General features: G+C 47.1%; 2 non-coding genes and 1 pseudogene across 2 annotated transcripts; all 3 read left to right on the top strand.

Annotated features, from left to right (window-relative positions):
• Positions 1–1,369: 1,369 nt before the first annotated feature.
• Positions 1,370–1,543, top strand: LOC130339700 (U2 spliceosomal RNA; annotated as a pseudogene).
• Positions 1,544–3,641: 2,098 nt separating this feature from the next.
• Positions 3,642–3,832, top strand: LOC130339757 (U2 spliceosomal RNA). The gene has a single exon (XR_008880049.1). It is a non-coding gene; the product is annotated as a U2 spliceosomal RNA (small nuclear RNA).
• A 2,088-nt stretch (positions 3,833–5,920) lies between these two features.
• LOC130339755 (U2 spliceosomal RNA) lies at positions 5,921–6,111 on the top strand. Its single transcript, XR_008880048.1, has one exon. It is a non-coding gene; the product is annotated as a U2 spliceosomal RNA (small nuclear RNA).
• Positions 6,112–7,995: the final 1,884 nt, after the last annotated feature.

The following is a 7,995-nucleotide window of genomic DNA, read 5'->3' as shown; positions in this document are numbered from 1 at the left end:
GCCCTTAAGTCTTGGCAAGACCGACTAGGAAGGATAAACTCGAAGATCGGACTGTGGAGCTCCAGAAAGCTCACGATGGAAGGCAAGGCACTTGTCCTGCGGAGTGAAGTTTTGCCTGTGCTCCAATATACCGCACAGGCCTGGCCTCCCCATACCACCGTTTGCAAGGCCATCACCCGGACAGTGTTTGGCTTCGTCTGGGGCAAAATGGACAGAGTCAAGAGGACCGTGATGTACAAGGAACCCCGCAAGGGTGGGAAGGGAATACCCGACATCCCCGCTCTGCTGAGGGCCTCCTTTGCATGTGTCACGGTGCAGCGGACTCTTGTAGAAAAGACTGGCTCAGCGGGCAGGTCCATGTCTCGCTTGCTTCTCATGCCCCTCTGGAGACAGCTGGGCTGGGACAAGTGGGACAGCTCCATCCCTTACAACTGGAACACTCCCTGGTTCTATGGGGATGTTGTCCGGTTTGTGAGGGAGCACCAGCTGGAAGGACTGAAACCAGACCTATGGAAGCCAAAGACAATCCACAAGCTCATCCGAGCTAAGGACTCGACCGAGCTGGTTCCGGGACTCCCCGCAGCCACTGCAGAGACAGTTTGGAACAATGTGGCCTCAAAGCGGCTTACCAATGGACACAAGGACTTGTCGTGGATGGCCGTCATGGGAGGTCTCTCTCTCAGGTCATTCATGCATGCCCGCAACCTGTGCAAGACCCGGTACTGCCCCCGTTGCCCCTACGTGGAGGAAACATCTTTCCACGTGTTTTGGCAGTGCCCCTTTGCACAGGGTCTGTTGGACGCCCTAGAACAGGAACTCAGAGACTCAGTGCCCAGGAGCTGCCTATCGTACCATTCGGTGCTTTACGGCCTGTTCCCTGGGACCCACGACGTGGAGGCCATCCAGGAGGCCTGGCGCCTTATGAACTGTTTTAAGGACGCAGTGTGGCTCTCCAGGAACCGCCTCGTGATCAACAGGGAAAACATGTCCGTCCGGGACTGCCGCAGGTTCATCAAGAACCTGCTTAGAGACTATTCCATCTTGGACAGCTCGGCCGTTGATGAGGAAGAAGAGGAGTGAAGACCCCTCTCCTTCTCCCATGTCTCCCTGAAGATACAGCCCAACAGTTTGGCCCTGTGATCCGCCCCCTCCCTACCCCCACATAGTCGCCCACACCCCTACCCCGATCACAGATTGTATTATTTGGTTTTTGTTTGATCTCTTGTGCTTTTCTATTGCAGGATTGAGCTGAATGTTAGAGTAGCATGGTGTGCGATGTATAGCTTAGGGAACCTTTGCTGTGTATTGTACTATCATGCTTTGTGTGACTGTAATTTATTGTACGACTTGTAATGACTGAACGGAAAATAAAGCTCTTTCAATCAAAAAATCTGTTCTTATCAGTTTAATATCTGATACGTCCCCTATCTGGGGACCATATATTAAATGGATTTTTGAGAACGGGGGCCGATTTCGAAGCTTGCTTCCGTCGCCCTATGCATTGACCCGATATGACAGTATCTTCGGGTACAGTGCACCACCCCCTTACAGGGTTAAAAAGAAAGATTCCTACTTTCATTGCTACCTGCTTGCTGGCTAGCCAGCCAGCTAGCCAGCCCTGTGGGCCTTGCTGCTGCTGCAGCCAAAAAACAAAAGGTGGTGCTGCTGCTGCTTCTGCTGCTTCTGCTTCTGCTTGTGTCTGGCCGCTGTTGGAGCGTCCAGGCACAGGACTTCTGCTGCTGCTGACTAAATGGCCTCCTTAATTGGATCATTTGAGTAGCCAGCACACCTGTGCAGGTAGGGCATGACATGATAGGCAGCTGCCTTGATAGCGGGTGGGTGCTGAATGTTCCTAATTGACAAAATAAGATTAATGCTTATGAAGAAATATAAAATCTCATCGCTTCCCCAATATCGCGCCACACCCCTACCCCTTAATTCCCTGGTTGAACTTGATGGACATATGTCTTTTTTCGACCGTACTAACTATGTAACTATGTAACATAACATGGGGGGGGGGGGGGGTCTCCTGGCTGTTCACACAGGTGTGTCATTGCTGTACATTGACCATGCATTGCTTCTGTGGTATTGCAAAGGCAAAGACAAATGCTTCCAGCCATCCATTGCACTAATGGATTGGTCATCAGCTGGCTGTCTATGTCCCGCATCAATATAGACCAAAGTACAGAGGGTTAGGCTATGCTATTGTGCACCTACCTGATGCATCAGAAGGTGCGAGGCCCTTGCTAAATTCTGTGCACAGACTTTGAGATCTATACTTTAGACTGTATCTAAACCTGCTCCAACATGGACTGACATTCTGGCCTACTTTCAGCCGATGCGACTTGTCTGTCGCTGAACAGTCGCTTTTTATGTATTCAGCACCTATGTATAATGTTGTAAAAATGCTCTAGAAGCTAAAGTCGCAGAAATGTCACACATATTTGGCCTGCAACTTTCTGTGCGACAAATTCAGACAGGAAAAATCAGTATAAATCCTTAGAAAATTATCCCCCAGTGTCTCCATCTGCTGGCGGTATTGAATAAGCATTGCTGCACTGATGGGGTATGCATTAGACGAAAAAAAAGAAGAAAAAGAAGAATAATACGCCCAGAAAAGAGGCGAAAAGGAGAAAAACGTAAAAAAACGTGAAAAAAAAGTAAGAGGAAGAGAAGGGAAAAAAAGGTGGAAATGGGTTTAAAAGTGATTTCGGCGGAGAAATATATATATATATATATATATATATATATATATATATATATATATACGCGCACACACACACATATATATAAACGTATTCTCCGTTGAGATATTGCAGCCGCTGCTGTGTCCAGGCCCAGGAGCCTTAGCACTGTGCTGTGATGTCACTCAATACCACTGACATCACTAGGTGTAAACAACATCTCTCCTTTGCTGTGTATGTGACTATGGAGCTGTTTGGTGATGTCGTCTATTATGGCCTTCATAGAAGCAACAGGAGATTGTTGCATCCATCTAGAACCCTCAGAACTACAGTGCTATGATGTCACTCACTTCCACAGGCCTTGCAGAGTGTAAACAACAACAACCCAGCTTTGTTGTGTATGTAACCATAGGGATTTGTGATGTCACCTAGAACCTTCACAGCAGCGACAGCTTTATGAGGAGCATCAGCACTGCTCTGCCTGAGCAGAACCATCACCGCCATAGGTTGTCAAATAACCCGGGTTTAACCCACACAGGTAAGTCCAATGGGGTGCAGGCATGTCCTCTATGCTTACAGCTTCCCGTGGGTGTTGGTTTGATACCGTTTGGGGACAGCCAAGGAGGCATCTGCAGGCAACAAAGGTAGGTGTGTGCTTGTGTGTGTGTTTCCTATGCAGATCCTAAGCCCAGTGTCACATGCAAGTAGGAGGAGTAAGAAGGGTTCCTGGCAAATCCGGGTTATGGATTGCATTTAAAAAGGCCCCGTGGGAGTGCAATGGGCCCCTGTCTTGCTGCTTAGCAATAATGGTATGGGTTTAGGTTCTGCTGTGTGTACTGGTGGTTGACTGCCCCCCAGCCCAGAGTGTGCATGGAAAATTGTCTGGCAGCCTCCCTGACAGCAAGCAGTGATAGTGCCCATGAAGGGCACCTTGTTGGGCCCGCCCCTTTCACGGTTATCGCTTCTCGGCCTTTTGGCTAAGATCAAGTGTAGTATCTGTTCTTATCAGTTTAATATCTGATACGTCCCCTATCTGGGGACCATATATTAAATGGATTTTTGAGAACGGGGGCCGATTTCGAAGCTTGCTTCCGTCGCCCTATGCATTGACCCGATATGGCAGTATCTTCGGGTACAGTGCACCACCCCCTTACAGGGTTAAAAAGAAAGATTCCTACTTTCATTGCTACCTGCTTGCTGGCTAGCCAGCTAGCCAGCCCTGTGGGCCTTGCTGCTGCTGCAGCCAAAAAACAAGAGGTGGTGCTGCTGCTGCTTCTGCTGCTTCTGCTTGTGTCTGGCCGCTGTTGGAGCGTCCAGGCACAGGACTTCTGCTGCTGCTGACTAAATGGCCTCCTTAATTGGATCATTTGAGTAGCCAGCACACCTGTGCAGGTAGGGCATGACATGATAGGCAGCTGCCTTGATAGCGGGTGGGTGCTGAATGTTCCTAATTGACAAAATAAGATTAATGCTTATGAAGAAATATAAAATCTCATCCCTTCCCCAATATCGCGCCACACCCCTACCCCTTAATTCCCTGGTTGAACTTGATGGACATATGTCTTTTTTCGACCGTACTAACTATGTAACTATGTAACATAACATGGGGGGGGGGGGGTCTCCTGGCTGTTCACACAGGTGTGTCATTGCTGTACATTGACCATGCATTGCTTCTGTGGTATTGCAAAGGCAAAGACAAATGCTTCCAGCCATCCATTGCACTAATGGATTGGTCATCAGCTGGCTGTCTATGTCCCGCATCAATATAGACCAAAGTACAGAGGGTTAGGCTATGCTATTGTGCACCTACCTGATGCATCAGAAGGTGCGAGGCCCTTGCTATATTCTGTGCACAGACTTTGAGATCTATACTTTAGACTGTATCTAAACCTGCTCCAACATGGACTGACATTCTGGCCTACTTTCAGCCGATGCGACTTGTCTGTCGCTGAACAGTCGCTTTTTATGTATTCAGCACCTATGTATAATGTTGTAAAAATGCTCTAGAAGCTAAAGTCGCAGAAATGTCACACATATTTGGCCTGCAACTTTCTGTGCGACAAATTCAGACAGGAAAAATGAGTATAAATCCTTAGAAAATTATCCCCCAGTGTCTCCATCTGCTGGCGGTATTGAATAAGCATTGCTGCACTGATGGGGTATGCATTAGACGAAAAAAAAGAAGAAAAAGAAGAATAATACGCCCAGAAAAGAGGCGAAAAGGAGGAAAACGTAAAAAAACGTGAAAAAAAAGTAAGAGGAAGAGAAGGGAAAAAAAGGTGGAAATGGGTTTAAAAGTGATTTCGGCGGAGAAATATATATATATATATATATATATATATATATATATATATATATATATACGCGCACACACACACATATATATAAACGTATTCTCTGTTGAGATATTGCAGCCGCTGCTGTGTCCAGGCCCAGGAGCCTTAGCACTGTGCTGTGATGTCACTCAATACCACTGACATCACTAGGTGTAAACAACATCTCTCCTTTGCTGTGTATGTGACTATGGAGCTGTTTGGTGATGTCGTCTATTATGGCCTTCATAGAAGCAAGAGGAGATTGTTGCATCCATCTAGAACCCTCAGAACTACAGTGCTATGATGTCACTCACTTCCACAGGCCTTGCAGAGTGTAAACAACAACAACCCAGCTTTGTTGTGTATGTAACCATAGGGATTTGTGATGTCACCTAGAACCTTCACAGCAGCGACAGCTTTATGAGGAGCATCAGCACTGCTCTGCCTGAGCAGAACCATCACCGCCATAGGTTGTCAAATAACCCGGGTTTAACCCACACAGGTAAGTCCAATGGGGTGCAGGCATGTCCTCTATGCTTACAGCTTCCCGTGGGTGTTGGTTTGATACCGTTTGGGGACAGCCAAGGAGGCATCTGCAGGCAACAAAGGTAGGTGTGTGCTTGTGTGTGTGTTTCCTATGCAGATCCTAAGCCCAGTGTCACATGCAAGTAGGAGGAGTAAGAAGGGTTCCTGGCAAATCCGGGTTATGGATTGCATTTAAAGAGGCCCCGTGGGAGTGCAATGGGCCCCTGTCTTGCTGCTTAGCAATAATGGTATGGGTTTAGGTTCTGCTGTGTGTACTGGTGGTTGACTGCCCCCCAGCCCAGAGTGTGCATGGAAAATTGTCTGGCAGCCTCCCTGACAGCAAGCAGTGATAGTGCCCATGAAGGGCACCTTGTTGGGCCCGCCCCTTTCACGGTTATCGCTTCTCGGCCTTTTGGCTAAGATCAAGTGTAGTATCTGTTCTTATCAGTTTAATATCTGATACGTCCCCTATCTGGGGACCATATATTAAATGGATTTTTGAGAACGGGGGCCGATTTCGAAGCTTGCTTCCGTCGCCCTATGCATTGACCCGATATGGCAGTATCTTCGGGTACAGTGCACCACCCCCTTACAGGGTTAAAAAGAAAGATTCCTACTTTCATTGCTACCTGCTTGCTGGCTAGCCAGCTAGCCAGCCCTGTGGGCCTTGCTGCTGCTGCAGCCAAAAAACAAAAGGTGGTGCTGCTGCTGCTTCTGCTGCTTCTGCTTCTGCTTGTGTCTGGCCGCTGTTGGAGCGTCCAGGCACAGGACTTCTGCTGCTGCTGACTAAATGGCCTCCTTAATTGGATCATTTGAGTAGCCAGCACACCTGTGCAGGTAGGGCATGACATGATAGGCAGCTGCCTTGATAGCGGGTGGGTGCTGAATGTTCCTAATTGACAAAATAAGATTAATGCTTATGAAGAAATATAAAATCTCATCCCTTCCCCAATATCGCGCCACACCCCTACCCCTTAATTCCCTGGTTGAACTTGATGGACATATGTCTTTTTTCGACCGTACTAACTATGTAACTATGTAACATAACATGGGGGGGGGGGGGGGGGTCTCCTGGCTGTTCACACAGATGTGTCATTGCTGTACATTGACCATGCATTGCTTCTGTGGTATTGCAAAGGCAAAGACAAATGCTTCCAGCCATCCATTGCACTAATGGATTGGTCATCAGCTGGCTGTCTATGTCCCGCATCAATATAGACCAAAGTACAGAGGGTTAGGCTATGCTATTGTGCACCTACCTGATGCATCAGAAGGTGCGAGGCCCTTGCTAAATTCTGTGCACAGACTTTGAGATCTATACTTTAGACTGTATCTAAACCTGCTCCAACATGGACTGACATTCTGGCCTACTTTCAGCCGATGCGACTTGTCTGTCGCTGAACAGTCGCTTTTTATGTATTCAGCACCTATGTATAATGTTGTAAAAATGCTCTAGAAGCTAAAGTCGCAGAAATGTCACACATATTTGGCCTGCAACTTTCTGTGCGACAAATTCAGACAGGAAAAATCAGTATAAATCCTTAGAAAATTATCCCCCAGTGTCTCCATCTGCTGGCGGTATTGAATAAGCATTGCTGCACTGATGGGGTATGCATTAGACGAAAAAAAAGAAGAAAAAGAAGAATAATACGCCCAGAAAAGAGGCGAAAAGGAGAAAAACGTAAAAAAATTTGAAAAAAAAGTAAGAGGAAGAGAAGGGAAAAAAAGGTGGAAATGGGTTTAAAAGTGATTTCGGCGGAGAAATATATATATATATATATATATATATATATATACGCGCACACACACACATATATATAAACGTATTCTCCGTTGAGATATTGCAGCCGCTGCTGTGTCCAGGCCCAGGAGCCTTAGCACTGTACTGTGATGTCACTCAATACCACTGACATCACTAGGTGTAAACAACATCTCTCCTTTGCTGTGTATGTGACTATGGAGCTGTTTGGTGATGTCGTCTATTATGGCCTTCATAGAAGCAACAGGAGATTGTTGCATCCATCTAGAACCCTCAGAACTACAGTGCTATGATGTCACTCACTTCCACAGGCCTTGCAGAGTGTAAACAACAACAACCCAGCTTTGTTGTGTATGTAACCATAGGGATTTGTGATGTCACCTAGAACCTTCACAGCAGCGACAGCTTTATGAGGAGCATCAGCACTGCTCTGCCTGAGCAGAACCATCACCGCCATAGGTTGTCAAATAACCCGGGTTTAACCCACACAGGTAAGTCCAATGGGGTGCAGGCATGTCCTCTATGCTTACAGCTTCCCGTGGGTGTTGGTTTGATACCGTTTGGGGACAGCCAAGGAGGCATCTGCAGGCAACAAAGGTAGGTGTGTGCTTGTGTGTGTGTTTCCTATGCAGATCCTAAGCCCAGTGTCACATGCAAGTAGGAGGAGTAAGAAGGGTTCCTGGCAAATCCGGGTTATGGATTGCATTTAAAA

The sequence above is a fragment of the Hyla sarda genome, unplaced genomic scaffold (genome assembly GCF_029499605.1).
Source record: "Hyla sarda isolate aHylSar1 unplaced genomic scaffold, aHylSar1.hap1 scaffold_551, whole genome shotgun sequence".
NCBI lineage: Eukaryota > Metazoa > Chordata > Amphibia > Anura > Hylidae > Hyla > Hyla sarda.
The sequence above is the reverse complement of the archived record's forward strand: the minus strand, read 5'-3'. Positions and strand labels throughout refer to the sequence as shown.